We start from the raw sequence: 20,858 nt of genomic DNA on the forward strand, positions 1-20,858 counted from the left end.
ATGTGTATATATGTATATATATATATATATATATATATATATATACATACATAGCAAAATATAGTAAATAAAAGCCTTTGGGGATTGTGCATCAGGTAACAAAATGTAGTGAACCCCATGATTAGCAAGTTTACAGACTGAACAGAAATTCCAGGTTGTGTCTCAAGGAGGTAAAACCCAGGTAAGGTCCAGTGGTCATGCTAATTTGAGGAAATAGATCTTTAAGTCCAGGAGAGGAAACTGGAGTTCTCAGGTAGAGTGCCATAGTAAAGAGAGCTGTACACAGGGAGAGGGAAGGTCCTCCTTGAGTCTTTGCTAAGAGTTTCTCAGTATAAACATGATAGAAAACTACCTGGTATGTGGAGGTCATGTGAAAAGATGAGACTAATCTTAAGACTAATGCAGAGGTGAGAATACCTCATGTTCTCTCCAACCACAGTGGAAACACCATACACAGAGGAGGCTCACGATAAGTATCTCATGTCCAAAAGTTTAATAAGCAGGCTGGCTGGCCTAGAAAAAAATGGCACAGCAGCTTCTCTTGGCGGGTCTGGCCTTAAGTAGCATTTGGGAGAAAGCAAGGGCTAGGGACAGGCAAAGAGAGGTGGCAGGAGATAAGGGACAGTGGGACTTTGCTCTGCAAGGGATGAGACCAGCTGTTGAAGCAAGGGCTAGGGGCAGGCAAAGGGAGGTGGCGGGAGACAAGGGACAGTGGGCTTTGTTCTGCAAAGGATGAGACCAGCTGTGGCTCAGGCTGCAGAATGGTGGCATGGGGCAGTTCTTATCAGAAACCATATATCCTCTGGGTCACAGATGGATGCTCAGAATGGTTTTGCCTCCACAGAGGGACAAAATTAGCCCTAGACTAACAGTCTCCCTTTCCCAAATAACAAAGTTTAGAAGAAAGATCTAAAAAGAACAAACTATTTCTAAGCAACTTATCTACCTCACTGAGCAGAGCTCAAGAATATTCATGAGAATACAAAAGTATCCAGTGCCCAAATGGTACATGCATATGTTGGATAAGCCAATACACTAAACATATCCAATAAAAGTTGCTAGTCTATTCAAGAAAGCAGAAAAGTATGACCCACAATGAGGAGGAAAAAAAAGTTAATTATAAAACACCCAATTATAGAATAGGTGGTACATTTGTAGACAGGACATGAAAATAGTTATTATAACTGTCTTTTATAAGTTCAAAAGTTAGGTAAAAGCTGAGTATGGTGGTTTGCACCTGTAATCCCAGCACTTGAGGGGTAAGGCAGGAGGAGCTTGAGCTTGAAGCCAGCCTGGGCAACACAGTGAGTTCCAGGCAAGGCTGGGTTGCATAATTGGATCCTGTCTCAAACAAAAAAAGAGAAAAAAGGTAGGACATGATGGCACACACCTGTGATCGCAGCTGTTTGGGAGGTGGAAATAGGAGGATCCTGGTCCAGACCAGCCTGGACAAAAATGTTAGCAAGAACCCATCTATCTCAAAGAACACACTGGGCCTGGTGGCACACGCATATATACTCGGCTACATGTGAGGCATAGGTAGGGGGATCATGGTGTGAAGTGCAATGAGACAAAATGTATGAGACCCTATCTGAAAAATAACTAAAGCAATAAGCACTATGGGCATGGCTCAAGTGGTAGAACACTTGCCAGCAAGTGCAAAGTCCTGAGTTCAAACCCCAGTGCTGCCAAAAAAATAGGTGAATACATAAAAGATGTAACAGAGGTCAAATAAAGCTTTAAGAGATAAAACTATACTACCTAAAGGCATTAACAGATAAGACACTGTAGAAGAAAGTATTAGTGAAGTTAGAGTGAGTAATAAAGAGAAAATCTTAAAAGTAGTTGGGGGAAACAAGACATGTTATTTACAGAAGAACAAAGGTAAAAATAATATTGGAAGTGAGGTGTAAAGGTGCATGTCTGTAATCACAGCACATGAAAGGCTGACACAGAGGTCATAAACTGGTGGCCAGTCTGGGCTAAATAGAGAGACTCTGTCTCAAAAAAAAAAAAAAATCAGAAACAATGCCAGCAAGAACAAGGTTTATAATGCTGATGAATAAAAATACTTATCAAACTTGAAGTCTATACTTAGAAAAATATCTTTTATAAACCAAAGAAAAATAAATATACTTTAAACATATAAAAATTGAAAGAATTCATAATCAGCAGAATATAAGTAAAAGAAATGTTAAAGAATGTCCTTTGAGCAAAAAAGAAAATAATACCAGATGAGACTATGCGTGTCCACAAAGGAATGAAGAATATCGGAAAATAGTATTATTCTATTTTTATATGATTTAAGATATAACTTTAATGATAATTGGTAATTTAAAGGAAACATAATACAAATATATTCCCCCTAAAAAGCAAGTTACTTAAAACAATAGAAGCTGTGATATTAAGAGAAAAAGGAGATAAAATGGGATTTATATACTATACTACTAAATAGAAGATGACTGAAAAATACAAAGACATCAAAAAAATCAGTGGTACAAATAGAAAACAAATAGCAAGAAGGTAGTTTTAAACCCAACCATGCCATTAATCATATTAAATGAAATGCTCTACACATACTCAATTAAAAATCAGACATTGTCAGATTTTATATATATATATAGAGAGAGAGAGAGAGAAAGCTCCCAAGTATTTAGAAATTACATAACAGTCAAAATGACTCCAGAGTCAAAGAAATCAAGAAGAGAAATAGAAAGTAATTTGGACTCAATAAATATGAAACTACAGCAGGCCAGACTGTGATAGAAGCCAATAAAGCAGGACTTAGGGAGGGATTTATAACATTTACCACCTGTCTCAAATCAATGACCTTAGCTTCAAGCTTTAGGAACAAACTAGAAAGAAGAACAAATTAAACCTGAGGCCAACAGAGAAAGGAAACAATAAAGATTAGAGCAGAGATCAATGAAATTCACTTTCCTTATCCACCAAAGATCAGAGACCAAAATCATCTTAGTGTTATGGGGATATTGCTTGCCATTCCATCTGTGAGTAAAGCAATCCTCACCACCATTATAAAGGAGAGATGAAAAGGAATTATGGACTACTTAACTAAGAAAGAGAAAGAGCAGAAAAGAGGGAACCGAACATACTTTCTGGTTATCTGCCTCAATAGAAACATCATTCCTGTTATTTGATAGGAACAGATGAGGAAGAAGTCCAGATGGAAAGGAAATGAATTCTCTGGAGTTGCTATTTGAGTGGCAGAATTTCTATAATCCAACAGCCCAAATTTTCCCCTGTTCTTTTACATTCCTTGGCCCCACAGCAATGGTAAACCAAGAGCCATGGACACAGTGACTATCTTCAATAATCCTTTGTGCCTGATGTTAATGCCTTTGCCCTTCATCTTCTCAGATGACTTATCAAACTATCATCCTTTCTTTTCTCTATCACCTTCCCCCTCTTAGATTTAGAACTTCATAAATGAAAGCATAAAAAGCAGAACTCATAAAGGTAAACTCTTTACATAAAGTTACCATGCACATTCCTGGCAACAAAAATGGAAAACAGCTTTACACTTCACAATATACCTTGCTCCTGCAGTGGCAGCCACCCACCCCTATCCTTCCTAGCACCCTGAGCAAAACACCCTCACATCCTGATCACCAGCTGCTATTATTGTGGGCAGTGGAAACAGAAATAGCTGTGACTTGGTGTGGCTAAAACTTTGTGAGGGAGCCATTACTATTCATCCCACTTTACCGATGAGGAGACGAAATCCTAGAAAAGCGATTTGATCAGTGTCTCATAAGTGTAAGAACTCAAATACTGATCCTCTGACTTCAGATTTCACATTTTGTACCCCAAACAGGTTTTGAGTGAACTATACTTTATCCTGTAAGTTGTTCTTTTATTATGTCTTCACTTCATTTACTCAATCTTTTATTCCACAAATGCCTATTGAAGGCTGCAAGGTTTCATTTTTCATAAAGTATCTTATAAAAGTCTATGTTTAATTTTCTGGGGAACCTCCATATTGTTTCCTTCCATGGTGGATACACCATTTTACATTCCTACCAGCAATGCTGAAGATTCTGAATTATTTTCTGCTTGTTCATTTTGTTTCCTTCTGTTTTTAGTAATATCCAGCCTGAATGGTAAAGTGGTATAACAATAAGCACTTTGATTTGCATTTCCTTCATTATTAGTAATGTTGAGCATCCTTTCATTTGCTTATTGGCCACTTGTATATCTTCTTTTGAGAAATGTCTACTAAAATCATCAACCCATTTTGAATTGTTTTTGTTGTTGAGCTATAGGAGTTCTTTATATTTTCTAAATATTAATGTTTTAGCAGATATATAATTTACATGTATTTTCTCTCATTCTGTGTGTTGCCTTTTCACTTGATTAATAGTGTCCTTTGATAAACAAAAGTTTGTGGTTTTTTATTGTCATTGTTTTGTTTTTACTTTTTTGAGACAGGGTCTCCCTATGTAGACCAGGCTGGTCTTAAATGCAAGATCCTTCTGCCTGTGCCTCCTGAGTTCTGGAATTACAGATGTGCACCACCATGCCTAGCTTAAAACACTGAAATTCTAATGAAACCCAATGTATCTATTTTTTTCTTTTGCTGCCTTTGCTTTTGGTATGAGTATAGTAAGACTTACTGGTAGTTTTATAGTGGGAAGATGGACAACGGAGGAAGAAAAAATGTATATGCCCAAACATCAAAGCAAATTCAAGTTTTATATTAGTCACCCTCATTTTGACATGTTCCTTGGTAAGAAAGAAAGAAAAGGAAGGAAGGAAGGAAGGGAGAAAGAGAGACAGATGGAGGGAGGGGGAGGGAGGAAAGGAAGGAAGATGGAGGGAAGGAAGGAGAGGGGGAAGAAGGGAAGGAAAGGAGGAGGGAGGGAGAGAAGGAAAGAAGGGAGGGAGGGGAGAAAGGCAGGAGGGAGGGAGGGAGGAGAGTGTTCCAGTCACAGACACTGCAAAAGACCTCTGCAGACTTAGTCATGCAAATAGAATCATTTATTGCTTACAGTTGTGTGGTTCAAGAACTCAGACAGATCCTAGTAAGAATGGCTCCTCTCTGCTCTGCAATGCCTGAACATCAGGGTGGCTAGGCAGGACAGTCAGCTAGAATAGTTTCACAAAAGCCATATGGCTGGACCTAAGTTCAAACCATTCTCTATCTTCTTTGGCTCTCCTTCATATAATCCCTCTTCCAGAAAGCTTGTGATTCCTCATAATATGGTAGGCTTCAGGGAGCTGAACATATATGCCAACTGGCTTTATACAGACAGAATATGAAAGCTGCCAGTCCTCTTCAGTTTTGAGCTCAGAATTTTTACAACATCATTTCTGCTTCATTAGAAGTCACAAGAGGAGAGAAAATAGAATCCACCTCTTGAAGGATGAGGACTTCTACCTAAAATGGAAGTAACATAGAAAAAGGCATGGTCAACACCTTTGATTATAAAGAGGAACAGCCCTAGAATGAGAATCAGGCAAACACTTTCTTCCCAAGTTGAATCTAGGCTTCCAAAACCAACTTTTCACACTTTGGTGGGTGTAAAGCACATTTTACTCCCTCTTTCTGAGGCCTTAACTATCAGTTAATATCACCTTATTTGAAAGCACAGTGGTGATTGTTCTTATTCTCTGCAATTTAATGTTGTTTCTGGTGTTGGGGACAACAGGCATCCCACAGTGGGTCCTGAAAATCTAAGGTGGGCCTTCTTTTTCTTTTTTTGGACACTGTTTCATGGAACTATTTCCCTCCAGATCATTAATGGAAACAAGGCTTCCACTGTGGAAACCTACTCTGAGTGTGCTTTGTCCTCCTTAATGTCTAAGCAGTTTCTACAGGTCTGTGACAGGATGACGTGAAGCTGGTGAGGTAGGATATGTTGCTCTTGTGTACTGTGCTTCATGGACGGAACAAAGGCTCTATCCAGCTGGTGTGTGGCAGAGGCACTTGGAGAGCCCTCTCTCTTGGTCTATTATGTGAGTCTGAGAAAGGAAGCTCAGGCAAGATCAATACATCCTCTGTGTCGACGTCAAATGCCTTGTGACGTTGGTTCTTCAGGGCTGTTTTTAGTGAGGATATTCCAGTCTTATGAATTTGACATGAATTTGGCTTAGTGCCCTGACAGAATGCAATGTAGGCATAATTTGATCTTCCTGTAATTGTCTATTTAACTTGGCAATCCAGACTAAGTTTTTCCTGTGAAGTGAGCCCAGAACGTCACTAGGATAGTGGTTGGGTTAATTAATGAGGCATAATAATGTACATAATAAATGCTTATGATCTGAGTCCTCTTCCCACTATTTTCCTCTCTTCTTCCCATAGAAAATGGCTGGCCTCACCAGAATCTTTGAGTCACATTTTGTTAAAGGAGACTCTGCTTGTAAACAACAGCAAGGGAAAAATAATAACTTGAGAACCATCTGTTTGATTGAGTCCTTGATTTTTTTTTCCCATTTCCCCCTATTGCATGTTAAAGAAAGTAAATAGGAAAAAAATTCTAATTATATTGCTGTTTTCTGATTACAGGATAACTTTTTATTGTATTTATTTTAAATGCCATTCTGATACACAACCAAAAGTTTTAATCATCTATCTTCTTATTGCTCCTTCCAATCCCCTTTTCTCCTCTCTTTTCTTAGTATGTGCCTAATCACATTTAAGATCATTCTTGAGCTTATCCAAATCTTTGCAGCCCAGCATTACCAGAGATAGATGTGGGAGTAGAAGCTTGGGTTGCATCAGGTGGGGAAAAATGTTTTCACGTGTGTCAATGCCAAGGCCTGTGGACCCACAGGCCTAGGATATAGCTTTCCATCCCAGCAGCTCTGAGCTTGGAGAAATCATTAAACATTTTTCCTCACCTGGAAAACATGGACTCATCAACTTTAATTCTATAAACAGCTATCAAGTACCAACTTGTATGCCCTAAGCACTGAGCTACACCTACACCTGATAAACAGAACACCAACTTTGCCCATCACAAGAATCACTGTTAGGATCAAGTGAGAGAAGGTGTAGGAAAGACCTCTGTAGGTTACAAAGCAGTGCCTAGGTCTGAGATGTTACTTACATTATTATTACTGTAAGGCACCTGAGAGTTAAATCAGCTCTGTCATGATCTTGGGGCCAGGTGGGTGCCTTAACTTATCATTTGGATTGGGCAAGGAAATAAATCCATCAAGCAATGCTCGAGTCTAGCATTTCTACGCCTATGTCCTCTTCAGAGAGAAACAAAACAAAACAAAAACATTGCATCTACATTATCACCCCCCAGTCAATGCCATTTTGCCAAATAGCTGTCATTAGCTTGTGATTTGCTTCAGCTGAAAATTCCTTGATTTCATGACTTCAATTTTTTTTCCAAAAATTAGTGCTGTTCTTGATCAAAGTCAAAATTCGTCTAAAACCACTTTTGTTAAAAAGACAGCATAAACACTGTGATGCCTGGCACATGATGTTACATGCTTGCATTTGGCTCTCATCACTGCCAAGAGAAGGGAAATTAACATTTTGCAAGGACAAAGCGTTTGGCTAGAAAGGGTACATTCCATGTGAGTCACAGGTGATGAAGTCATAACCCAACCTCTAGCCTGACCAACTTCTTGAAAACAAGGCACGTCAGGAAACAATAGCGTTCACCACAGGAAAGATGTAGCTGGTCCTACTCCTGAGCCTCATCAGTTAACTCACATTCATGCACGTGGGTAAAACACTACTCGCTGTTTCCTCTCAATAATCCATGTCTGACCTTTGAGAAGTTGTGACAAATGCTTCTACTGCTTCCTTATGACCTCTTAGAAACAATCTCTGGCACACAATATTTTTTAATCAAATTTAATGCCAAGGAGTTTTGAGAAGTAGTTATGGAGACATAATTGCCACAGAAGTAAAAGTAGAAATTGTAAAAAAAAAAAAAACACAAAAAATCACCAGGATACTACAAAATGAGGGCTTAGTGTTACTGTTCTAACTCAAAGGACAGTGGGACAAATATACTAATAAACACAGTGCCTCATTGCTAAGAGTTTACAATTTTAGGTAAAATAATCTGTATAAACATGAAAGAACCAGAGATGAAGATAAACATGGCCTAAGAATTCAGGACAAAAAACAGTAATGGTATGTCACAGAAAGAAAAAGATGAGAGTTGGACTCTGAACTATTTAGGAAAATTAAAGTTATGTTTCCAGAAAGAGTCAGGAATATGTCAATTTCCAATTCAAAAATGTTCTGAGGTTCACTCCGATACGTGATTTAAGAAGACTACCATTTCTTTCATGGGATTGGTCTCACAAAATGAGACAAAATCATCCTGTTGGAAGAAAGCTCAATTTTTAATCTCACTGTCCGAGTAAGTACTGAACATAACTTATTCAAAATACAAGCTTAATGTTATATAAATGGCTAGCAAGTGTGATCAAGGGAAATTTTGAATGAAAGTAGTATTTGAAGTGGGCCTGGGAGTCATTTTTTATTCTTGTTTTCTACTCTTTCAAATTTTGCTCTTCCTTAATCAATTTCTATAACCAATATCCTGTCCATGCTTCCAGGCAAGAACTCAGTCCTTGAAATAGCACTACCCCATCTGTTTGAAACCTTGCTGGGGGTCTTCCCCAGCCTGCTTCTCATGCACACATGCCTAAGACACAAGATTTGTTAGAGCCATTCTCCTCTTTTTTGTCTCCTTAGTCCTGGGATGTCCTGGCTTCTCAAATCAGCTCCAAACCCACTATTGTGATCCTCAGTCCTTCCTTCCATCAACTCTCACCATACTCTCATCATTGTACTCCCCGTTTAGTGGTTTCTCTGTTAAGAGATCCTCCTACAATCAGCATCCTCCCAGTGGATCTATATCAAATGAGTTAGCCAGGGAAGAGGACTGATCCTCATCAAATGCCAAAATGATAGTTCTGCCATCAATGAATTATTTATTGAGCACTTACTATACAATAGGCTCTGTTTTAGTTATTGCTAACAAGATAGACAAGGTCCCTGCCTTCATAAAGATCATATATGAATAAGAGAAACAGTAAGCTCATAATAAATTAGATCATTTAAATTGTTATAACTAATATAAGAAACAATTGCTATGAACAAATAGCAGCTAATAACTGGCTATTTCTAAAGTGCTATCCTAAGCACTTTATGTGGGTTATCTCATTTAGTGCATAGAACCTTCTGAAATAGGGGTAATTGTTAGCCCCACGTTACAGGTGAGGAAATTAAAACTTCCCCACGTTCTTGCACCTGCTAGGTATCAAGACCAACAGGCAGTCTGACTCTGTACTTCCCACCCACTACATGAGGAATGCCTTGTTGGGAGGAAATTTATTTGAACTATGACATCAACAATATGCAGCAGGGAGCACAAACATTCTTGGCTTTTCCATTGTCTAGCGGTGTTTGCCTTGGCATCTATACCCCCAAGGGAACCCAAAACACTGGGACACCTTCTGTCCTGCAAATTTTTGCAAATGAGATACATTCAAAACTTGGCAAAACTTGGGATCTCAGAAGATCTTTTTTCATTAGGGAACAAGACCCTTTTGGTCCAAGCCAAGAGACTGGTCTTAGAGGGACGCCCCAAGAGCTCCATCAAGGATAGCTACCTCTGTCCCTTGCCTTCCCAGAAGGTCTCACAGGCAACTATCTCCTCTTCCTCAAGAAGAGCAGTGGAAACCCAATGTACCATCTAAGTTTATTTTACTTATTTACAAAATTATATGTGCTCATTATACTAGTATAGCACATTTAAAGGCAGAATGGTATTCAATCATGTGTGTACCCCAAATTTATAGATAACTCCTCCACTGTGGGACATTCAGTTTTTAATTCTGTATTAATATAAACAATGACAAAGATGACATCTTGATGAATAAGCAAAATGTATATTATTATATTTCCAATTATTCCCTTAGGGTAAATTCCCAAATTCAGAATTATTGGTCAAAATGTATGAATATAAAAAAGCCTATTTGTGCCTATTATTAAAATTGTTTGCAGGAAGATTATACAAATCTCACCAGACTGTCTAACATTGCCAACAAAACTGTGTCATCACCAACACTGGACACTTAGAAGAGGAACAGCAGAGCTCTGAAGTAAGGTACCCCTAGTTTGTAATTTTCTTAGGCCTCGTCTTAAAGCATCTATCATAGAAGTTTTACTGAGTTTTGCTTATCTTAGCGATAAGCAAGAGAAAGGGGGTTGGCTGAATTGCAACAGGCACCTGAGAGAGTGGATGGGATTGGTCTGCATAAGGTAATTCACAGAAGGAGATGGATCCCTGGAATCTATAGAAATATGAATACCCTAAAATAAGACAGATTGAAAGCAAAAATATGTAACCAATGGTCAATTCAACCAATAAGTTGGTTGAATAAATTGGTTGAATTTACTTGCTTCTTTCTCCCCAAATAGTTCATTGGTTGCTCTCAAGATAGTTTGACTCATTCCATCAAGATGTCTTCGCTGTTTTCCATCCGTAAATCCTTCCCCAAATGTCTTCTCCACTGAGTGCAGACCCAAAGGACCAGTGATTAGCAAGGATGAGAATGGTCTCAGAAATGGAAGCCTTTGGTCACTGCTGAAGATTTTCTTTAATATGTTAATGCCCCCACAGATCCAGGCAAGATTTTAAAAAGGCTAGAAATACAGAGCTATCTTCATTGAAGCAAACATCTTTTTTCTACTTTTCCCTTGGCGGCAAGACAAGTTTATTTAATAACTACATAATTTATTATCAACTTTGAGATTAAAGATACCTAAAAACATCTCTTTTGCTTGTTCTTTGAATTAGCCAAAGGCAAATTCAGGGATTTTGCCAAACAAGGCAATGGGAAAAAAATCATCTACTGGGAAAAAATAAAGTTTGGATGAGTCAAATTAAAACCATTCACTGTCCTAATAAGTAGTTTATAAAATGAAATAAAATAGTTACCACTGCTTTGAGCTGTAACAAGCTCTCAGAAAACTCAGAAGGCAAAATGCCAGAACCACAATCAGTCATTAGGGGAAGGAGGAGTACTGGAAAAAAAGCAAGAGCCAGCTGACCTTGAAGAGAAGCAAAGAACCATGCACCAAGAAGAGAAGAATGCAAGGTCTTCTGACCCATCCCCCTGCCTCCAGAAATAACCCCATTCAGAAAAGAAATCAAGTTAATAACTAGTACTAGTTGGGCCTAATCACCCTGGCAATGGTCTGTCCTAGGAGGAGACCTCTTTCCCCAGATCAGGGCCTGCAAGAGACTTTTTATTATGAAGGCAAGGAGGTTTTCAACCAGGCAACAAGCAGGTTCAGTTGAATTGGACGGACTAATACAGGTCATATACGTGCTAAAACTTAATTTTAAATGTCTCTATTTTTGATCAGACACTGTAAGTTTGAATCTCAATATTTCTAAAACCTTGATGAGTAGAGGTAAGGAGAAAATGAGCATTGGTAAGTTGCCAGAAAAAAAAAAAAACTTTCCCCTCCTCCATCCCTGACTCTGAAGGTAGAAACAGGGGTTCTCTGTATGGAGCCTCTTTCATAGCGCTGAGCCCTGCCACTGAGGGAGGAGGGGTTCTACAGAAAACTCACCCACAGTGCGAGTTGGAGGCTGAAATTTTGGTAGCGCACATCTGGGAGGGAACCCTTGTATCCACATGGTATTAAACAGAATTGAGGAGAGGAATTGAAAGTCAGTGTTGATAGAGAGATGGAAAGAATAGAGAGACTTGAACAAGTCAAGAGAGCTAAGTGGGACAAGGATCAAACAAAAGTCAAAGAGAAATCAAAGCAATTCCTGACAACTTGCAATATTTGACGTCCTGTTTTTTCTGGACTTTATCGTTTTTAATTGCATTAGATTTTCATCTAAAGCAACTTGTGGGAACATGATAAAACCTCCCTTATGCAGATGTCATTGACTCAGAATGAATGATAATTGAAGGCCAATGTCATGTTTAAAGACAGCACTTGGCAAATCTTCAGGATCTTCTTTACATTTAATTGAAATCTTGTTAAAAGGCAGTTGTGCTTTTAAAATATATTGCTTGAAAATCAAGAATTCTTTTAACGGGCTTTCATAGGTTTTATGAAACATAAGTTTATTATGAATAATAATAATTTCACTTTACTAACTAGTATGTAATTATAGGTCACCTAATGTCTACTAAACTAGAACACTTGACTTATTTCAAGACTATACAATTCAGATTTTCCAAGAAATAATATCATTCCCTCACCAACTGTCACCCCATGGCAACTATATTTGCAATTTCAGAATATTCTTTTATGACTATGGGTTACTATATCTTTATTTCAACCCTTAATTGTATACCTCATGCAAGCTATTTATATTGCCTTACAAGATTTGGTTCTAAATAATTACTTCACTACAAAAGAAAGATTTTTTTAATTCCTTCAGATACTCTTCCAAATCTGAAACACACTAATTAACCTTAATCAATTTTACAGCAATGTATGCACAAGACAAAGTGCATAATAGAGGACTTAGAACCAGACAGACCTGGCTTTCAATCTCAGCTCTACCATTTGCAAGTTACAGACCTTGGGGACATATTTAACATCTCCATGTTTATTTCTACACCTAAAAAGTGAAGATAATGACAATATTTCATAGGCTTGTGAAGAATAAACACAAAAGCCAATACAGCTTGCACAGACCTGCACATAATTGCTCCTCACAAGATGGTTAGTATGTTCTTATTTTGCATTTTCCATCAGAGGATCCTACTGGTCTTTTACAGTCAGTGTTTCAGCCACAATGATACCCAGGGTTTTCCCCTCCACTTTCTGGTCTCTGTAGGACAAGGTAGATCTTTTGGGCTTCTTTGGTAAGTCTTGCTTTCCTACATTTTGTCCTCAGGATAGATCTTGATTGGCCTCTGGTTCCAAACAGAATTCTATCTGGGGTCTGACCAAAGCAGTATAACAGAAGAACTTGTTTATGACCTGGAAGTTTCCACTGTAGTTTGATGAAAATCAGAAGAACCCAGCAATATGCTGCCTTTTCTACCCACTAGCTCACTGAACTTCAGTCTGTCCATTATGAAGCAGAAATAACATTTACATCTAGGCTTATTAATGAGAAAATCTGTGTGAAAATACAGAATGCTATAGAGATGTAGGTATTCATTATTACCTACATGTAATTCCCTTATTTATGAAGCATAGCAGCAATTTGCTGGTTTTGTTGTATAATAAAAATTTAATTATGTAATAATATGTTCCATATTTAGTTTATTATAGGTCAGACCCAGAAATCTGTTTCTCATGTGTGCCCACAGTCAATTATTCCTCTTTGCAAATGCAGTCCTCTTGATTCTCTTCTCCTTCACCACATGTGGACAAATTGCTCTCAATATTATAGTACAAAATTATCTCTCCCCAAACTCCTTCCACAATGCACAATGTAGTGCTTCAGACTCAACCGCTCCTTATTTTATTTTATTTGTTCTTTCCCTGACCACATCTTTTAGTTTATATTTAGCATTTCCATTCCATAGCACAATAATGTTTCAAGTACTCTGCCATTCTGTGTTCAAAAGAACCTTATTCCTCCTGACTTTTCATGGTTGGAATTATCATATAATCAAGCAACACTACTTATTATCTGAGTGTACCTAGGTTACACTACACTTGCACTTGCTTGTACCCATAAATTTGCATATATAATTGCTCCCCCAGGGGGTCATCTCCAAATGTAACCACTAAGCTGTTCTCTTATCACAGAAGAAAATAAGGTTTTGTCAGGAAAAAAAGTTATGAATAGCTTTTAAATGTAGCAAAAATATTGCTGAGTGCTATTTTTTTTAGCAGAAAATTAGATCTTTCATGTATACTTCCAGGTCATTTGATTCTATTAAATCTGCATATCTCATTGTCTTTGAGTTATTTTTCAACTCTTTAAATTTTAGAAAACTGATATTAACTCAAATTATTTTTGCTCAAAAAAATGCAAGTGAGTTTTGCCTGGTGTAGTATCCTTGTTCCTGTGTACTAGGCCGATTTTGCACCTGTTGCACAAATTCTTTCAGCATCCCTGACTGCCTTGAGTTAAATATGATACCTGTTCATTTTATGTTTGTATGAAAGTCAAGATTTACCTTTTGCTCAAAAATAAGTTATTTCAAAGTTTTATTTAGATGTTTCCCCTAAGGATTAGTAATCAGGGTGCACACTCTGGACAAAGTAAAGTCACTTTATGCTGTCTCAAGTTTTAGACTTAGTTGACTTATTGCTAAATCAGGCCTGCAGAAGTACCAAAGTTGCAACTTTTTTCTGCCTTATTGAACTCATTTAAACATAGCTGATTTCTGAAGTTGTAATCTTTAAATTTCCACTTTTGTCAGCCTAAATATCCAGATAAGCACACCAACTGTTCTCTCATTCTCTTTTCTGAGTGTTTATATTCTGTGTGGATTAATTAATACATTAAGGAAGAGCTGGAGCACTGGGAAGGAAACAAAAGTTAGGCAAATTTCTGCAAAGGAGTTCCAGGGAGAATGGCTGGTAAGAGAAGGGAGAAGTAGAGAGAGAGCTGGCTTGAAATGTCTACGCTGGAGGGCTCGCTGCATCTTTGGCAGCTGGGTGTGCTTTTGTTCATGTAATTATTTTCCTGTCTGTTTTCCCCATGAAATTAGAAACTAACTCTATTTACTTCATTGTTTTATCCTCAGCACTTTTCCCCAGTATTGGAACATATTAAGCACTCAGCAAATATTTATTAAATTAATAAATGAATGAAGAAAAGATTGACATGATAAATCAGAGAATGCAGATCACAGGGCAGTTGGGAATGTCAATTTCCTGTGTACTCCAAGGGCTCATTTTAACCTTCTAATCTGAGAGCTTCTTGGCTATGGTACTCACTGGCTTTGTAAACTTGGGCAAGTCTTTCTTGTGAGCATTCATGGTTTGGTCTGGAGACTGAGGACAAGGAAATGTCATTAGAAGCTACATGACTAGTAATAGTCAGTAGAGAATCTTGAACAGATGACGTGGAAGGAAGAAAAGACATACATGCCTTCAGTTGGGAGAGCTAGAGTATCATTCTGCATAAAAGAAAGTTCTAGGGCTTGGGACATAGCTCAGTGATAGAGCATTGCCTAGCTTGCACAAAGTCCCAAAATAACAACAGAAAGAAAGAAAATTCTGGATAAAGATAGTAAAGCTGGACATTCTAAGTGGCTGAATTAGTGAAGTGATCCAGGTATATATAGTAATAGGGTAGAAGTTCTCTCTCAAATAAGAAGCTTTTTTTGGGGCAGGGGTGGATATAGGATTTCATTATCTTCTGCCTGTTCTCACACAGTCTTGGACATATTTCAGTCCAGCACTGTTGAGAAGTTACATCAGGCCAACACTTTTGCCTAATATTCAATGTCTTCTATATTATGAAGATCAAAGAACCTACACAATTGCATGACTTCCTACTCTCCAATATACATTATATAACTTAATCAAATGGAATTTCTCATTGTTCTCACACCTGTCTTGCATTTCTCACTCCTGTCCTTTCATTTGGGTTGTGCATTTGCCTGGAATACTCTCCCACAACTCCTGATCAACTTAGCTATGGTACCCCCAACATCTTCAGTTGAAATACAAACCCCTTTTATGAATCTTTCTATTACATCAGTCCCAACAATGTGCCATTCTTCCATCTCTGAATCTTATACATTTTATGATATTTATCTCAGAGTACCACACATTACCATAATGCACTTATGGATCTTACCCTCCCAGATAAAGAAAAAGTTCCTGAGAACAAGGACTCTTACTTCTCCATCTTGAAGTTCTGAAACCATTTCTTCAACATAGGAGGTTTTTAATAAAAAATTGAATTAATGAATGAATAAATGCATAAACAGACATATCCATGCCACTTCTTGTTGCAATTATCTCTACCAGATGTTGAAGAGCAAATTTAGACCGTTACTAGAATTTCACAGATTGAAACAAACTTCAAAGTTGTTTTCTGAGGAAATTTAAGCTCAGGATCCAGACTTACTTATTCCTGGGAGTTTAGCCATCGAGGGCTTCTTTAACATTTCCACTTTTCTGTTTTACTGCTGCTAGTAAACATGCAAATCTTCAAAGACCTTGCATAGGGTCTCCAAGAGATGTGCTGTTGAAAGGAGCATGCTTCTCTTGTTGACCTTTACAGGCAAGGCTGCTGCACAGGGAATGTTCCAGATGCATTGCACGCTCGGGTAACACCAGCCCCACATGTTCCTCACTGATGGATGTTGGTTTATAAAGTGCTGTAAGGAATTTTGGAAGGATAATATTAGAACATTAAGTACAGGTTTTGTTTTTCATTCCACATGATGAATTAGTGGGGTTAATTTTCAGTAAGGTTTTTTTTCAAAGGTTATTTTAAAGGATTAAAATATTTGACATAACGGAGACAAGCTATTTACTTCTCCTCTTCAGAATAAAATGTTTTCAATTGCTTGTTATGTTTCTTTAATCATAGTTGTGATTAGGATACAGAGAAGGAGCATCTGTATAATGGGAGGCCCTATAACTTGCAGCTCTCTCATAATTGCTACCAACCAGGGTTTCCACTTGTAATGGAACTATATTTTTAATTTCATTATCACATTTTTCCTCATCAACTTGGAAATTGTCCACACCACAAGGAAATTGCTTGCTTATATTTTTATTTGATCTACTTTTAACAATAACCAGACCCATGTTACTCCGTTAGCAGTTATACTTGTCAGAGCTACTACCAAAGCAAAGTGTAAGCAACAAAGAGATTTAAAAATGCAGGTGATACCAATGACTGCCAAAACTCAGTTGGAAAAGCCATATATACCTTCTTTTGCAGGAGGTTGACCTCTACTGCAGCTCTCTTAGTAAACCTCTCTCCTCATTCCAATCCTATGTGGGGCAAATGTGTTGGCCCTCTGGTTTTTCAGAGAGCCAGGCTATGCAAGATGTACCCGATACATGGACTGCTGCAAGCTGTCTTCCTGATTTAGAAGACTCAAGGGGGAAAGAAAACCCATCTATAAAGGCCTTTTAATTTTTAACATAAGCTTTGGCTTGAGTCGTAAAGTGTATCACATTGGTCATCTTGAATCTGAAGTCCATTCCCTAAATTCATCAGTGTGTAACTGCCACAGCTGCTGGTCCTTTGGCACCTGCAGGGTACCCCAGAGAGAGTCTCTGCAAACACACGGGTTTATAGGCAGCAAGCTTAATGACCAAATTTCAAGATTTGTTTTTCAAATAAGTGCATGTTAAGTGAAAAAAAAGTTTAAGATGTCAATGAGCCAGAGAACATTTCATTGGCTAAGAGGAGCCTTATGAAAAATCTATCATAGAGCATCTGATTTAGAAATGTAAAGAAAAACAGATTTTCTTAGATTTAAATAAGGAGAAGAAAGACTATGCTCTTTAATGTGTGTCAAACCAGCATTCAAATTAAGGACTTTTTCCAGCTGTAATGATTATTTCTCAGGAAGGAACATTTCCTAATTTAGAGGCTAATCCTCAAAAATTGCTGTGGAGGCCAGAACATTTCTTGGTTTAGGTGATGTGTCTGTTCACTTTGCTTTAAATCCCTGAGGGCCATAAAATCAGTGAAGTAGGACTGGGTTAGAAACCAACAGAGTTGAGTTCTGACCCTCCTTCCACTGATTCTTTGCTTTGAGGCCCCCAATTTCTATTATTGATGTCATATTTGTCACATGGGAGGGTGGTGGGTTGGCAGTAGGACCACGGATTGAGGTCAGGATCTGAGCTCTGTAGAGATGGACATTCCGTCCCCATCCTCCCAACCCCAACTGTGGCTGACACCACAGAGGAGGAAGCAAGGCAGGTCCACTATTCTGAGACATGCTGGTGAAAAGCGTGTCTGTCAGAGCACCTTTCTGACACAGCCATTCTAATTGCAGATGACAACAGCACACAGGATGCCTGGAGCTTCTTTCCAAAGGTAAGAGATAGTGGGTTCTTATCCTTCCGCTCTGCACAAATGTGAATGACCATTTATTTCAGATACACAGGCTCCCCAAGCAGAGATTTTGCTGAAAAAAATATTATGACACAGATTATTTTTCCCATTTTGAAGTTTTAATACTAAAAACTCAGGAAATATTGTGGATTTGAGTGGAAAACTTAAATGAATTTCTGTGACAACACAGGTCTTATCTGGACTGTAGACATAGATGCAAATCTAGGATTCAAGGCTAAGGAGTTCCAGGTATATGCTATAAGATGCCAAGTAAGCAGATATCAGCATCAGTAAACACTTCGCTACATTCTTAATACAAATTCATATTTGCATCCCTAATAAGTGAAAGATGTACTGAACCACACACCATAGAAGTGCATTATTCTGTGTATTTTTTAGTTAATGGCCATGCAGAATAGAGGACAAAGACAGAGTATGAAACAAAATGAAACTGGGATGATGGTGTCTGCTCTGCCATCTCCACCAGTTGAGTCACCTTGGGCAACAATCTTAATCCTCTTAATCTTTTTAATCTCATTACTGCCCTGCTTACCTCACAGGTTAAAGAAAGTAATATAAGATATATTAAAACTATATTCCTATATGTAATTCTCCAATAATGCACATGTATCTTTCATACTCAGAATCCCTCTGCAGAGGCAGATTTGATGGAAGATTGCTTCCATGATTGCATCCTGATGATTTTTGTGGCAAAAGAATAGACCCCCAAGCCATTGATTGGGGACCTCCTACACTAGATTTCTAGGCGAAAAACTTTAAATGAGCTCTTCTCCATGGTTTTCCTAATGCTTAATTAAAGCAGTGACCCCTCTTCTGTAAGGTCCTCGTTCCTACCTCCAGTCCTCTCAGCCATAGAAAGAATCCCATCTCAGAGCTGGCAATGACACAGACAAAGTGCTTCTGTGTTCTTCCTTATGAGCCCTATGACAGGGAATAGTGACTGGCATTCCACTGGACAGAGGAACAACCTAAAGTCAAGTCTAAAAAGGTTTCTTATTTGACTCCATAACTTATCCTGTTTCTTTAAACAAAAATTTCAAAATGGAAAAAAATCTTCGAGAAATAATGGTTTTTTTTTTCAGCAAAAATGATCTTTATTTATCCTGTAGCTACCTTCCCCACCCCCAACACACTCTCACAACTTCAGAGTATCTTTCTCAAGAATTAATTCTAAAAATGACATCTGTTCTTGGGGATCTTGAAGATAATAATGATTTTTAATGTTAAACATTTCCCCCGAAAAATAAAATGATACAGTTAGGGAAGGGAGCAGTATGAGAAGGAAAAACTCTTTCAACTATTTCACAGTTTCTGACCCTCTAAGCCCAATCCCCAGCAACTCAGCTCACAGCAGTCTTCTTGAGAGATGTCTACAGGCAGCTATACATTCCCTCCTGGCTGTGCAGGATTGATTAACCCAGAAATGGCATTCCATCTCTGAAATATGACTATCTAGTGAGAGATATGTTTCAGGCATGGCTTTTGTCACAGGTGAGATTCCTGCGTGGAACTCCAGATTTGCACAACAAATTCTTCTCTTCCCCAGATAGAGACTGCAGACTCATCAAATATGCTATTGGTTGAAATGAAGTAAGGATGGAAAGTGCTAAGGACTCAGACCTGTGTATTGCCATGGCAGAAAAACAGGCTGATGTCCAACCTATGAGGAGTCATTTGAAGTCTCCTCCATGCAAGAAAACACCACATGTGCAACGTAAGGCAGGCCTCTGTCTCCCACTGAGGTACTACAGACAGTGTCTGCCTGCACAATCCATCTCCAGGGCATGTGCAAGGGAGGCGGGGCAGAACAAGTAATGTGAAACATAAAAAGTACAGCTGAGACAAAGAGTTGCAATTGCAAATGGCCCTTAACCAACACCAGGCCTCATCTGCTGTTGGTGTTTGAAGTCTTCAGACTGAGGTCTGTGCCAGTCCCCAGTAATTCCCCACACTGGAGCTCATCAGCAGTGGAATGCAGAGAGACTGCGCCTCTGTCAGGGGTCTGCTGTCAAGAATCAAAATGAGGTCTATGGGATGGGTAGTGGGTGTCTGAGTGACTCAGCTGTCTCCAGGGGCCAGAGATTCATCTAGTGATCAACAGTGGTGCCCAGTCAGGCAGGGCTGGGGCTGACCTGATTGTCTGATCCATGCCTGGCAAAACATGAAGAGAGGAAATAGTTCCTTATAGAAGAGTAGCAGTGAGAAGCCAAAGTAGCAACTCCCATGGATGTCCTAAGAGCCCAGAACCTCAAAAGGGAAGATAGATTTTTGGGTTCACTGACAAAAACACGTCAACTTAATAGGGATGGTTCATTATTGTCTTCCTCCTAAAGGCTTCTGTAAGCAACTGGGTGTTATAATCAAAAGGATATCTCTTTGGGGAAGGGGCAATCAGTCTGAACACTGTCCTTGGTCAAATAATGCCATCACATTTATCTTTCTACATTGTTGGAAAAGTGGAAACCCTGATGGTAAAGTAACCTAAACAACTAAAATCTCTGACTCAGACCATCCTGAAGTTATAAGTAATTAACATGACTGACTGGCTCAGTCCCAAACTGGACCAATCCATTAAAGCCCAGATGCTCATCTATCTCTTCTGCCTCCAGTATGTGTGTCTCTGGAAGCTACCCTTTTCCATTCAGTTTTCAAGAACTTTATGTTCATTAATACGATGACATGACACATTCAGGTTTTCTTTTTACTATGTTTATTACAGATTTTTAAGAGGTTCCTCCATGCCTCAAATCAGGAAATAATTAATTTATGTAAGTCATCAAAAATGTATGATATTCATTCCAAGCCATATAATCTTTACATAAGCTACCTGAATTCTCAAAAAAAATTAGGGGAGAGATTCTT

The 20,858-nt window shown here is 38.4% G+C and overlaps 1 long non-coding RNA gene across 2 annotated transcripts in view; it reads right to left on the reverse strand.

The window, feature by feature from the left end:
* Window positions 1-5,019: 5,019 nt before the first annotated feature.
* Window positions 5,020-20,858, reverse strand: part of LOC141414109 (uncharacterized) — a 73,151-nt gene continuing 57,312 nt past the window's right edge. For both annotated transcript variants that reach the window (XR_012439198.1, XR_012439199.1), the window contains 2 exons: window positions 16,020-16,272; window positions 5,020-5,398 (listed from right to left, as the gene is read on the reverse strand). This is a non-coding gene — a long non-coding RNA (uncharacterized lncRNA). The remainder of the gene's footprint in view (window positions 5,399-16,019; window positions 16,273-20,858) is intronic.

The sequence above is a fragment of the Castor canadensis genome, chromosome 11 (genome assembly GCF_047511655.1).
Source record: "Castor canadensis chromosome 11, mCasCan1.hap1v2, whole genome shotgun sequence".
Taxonomy (NCBI): Eukaryota; Metazoa; Chordata; class Mammalia; order Rodentia; family Castoridae; genus Castor; species Castor canadensis.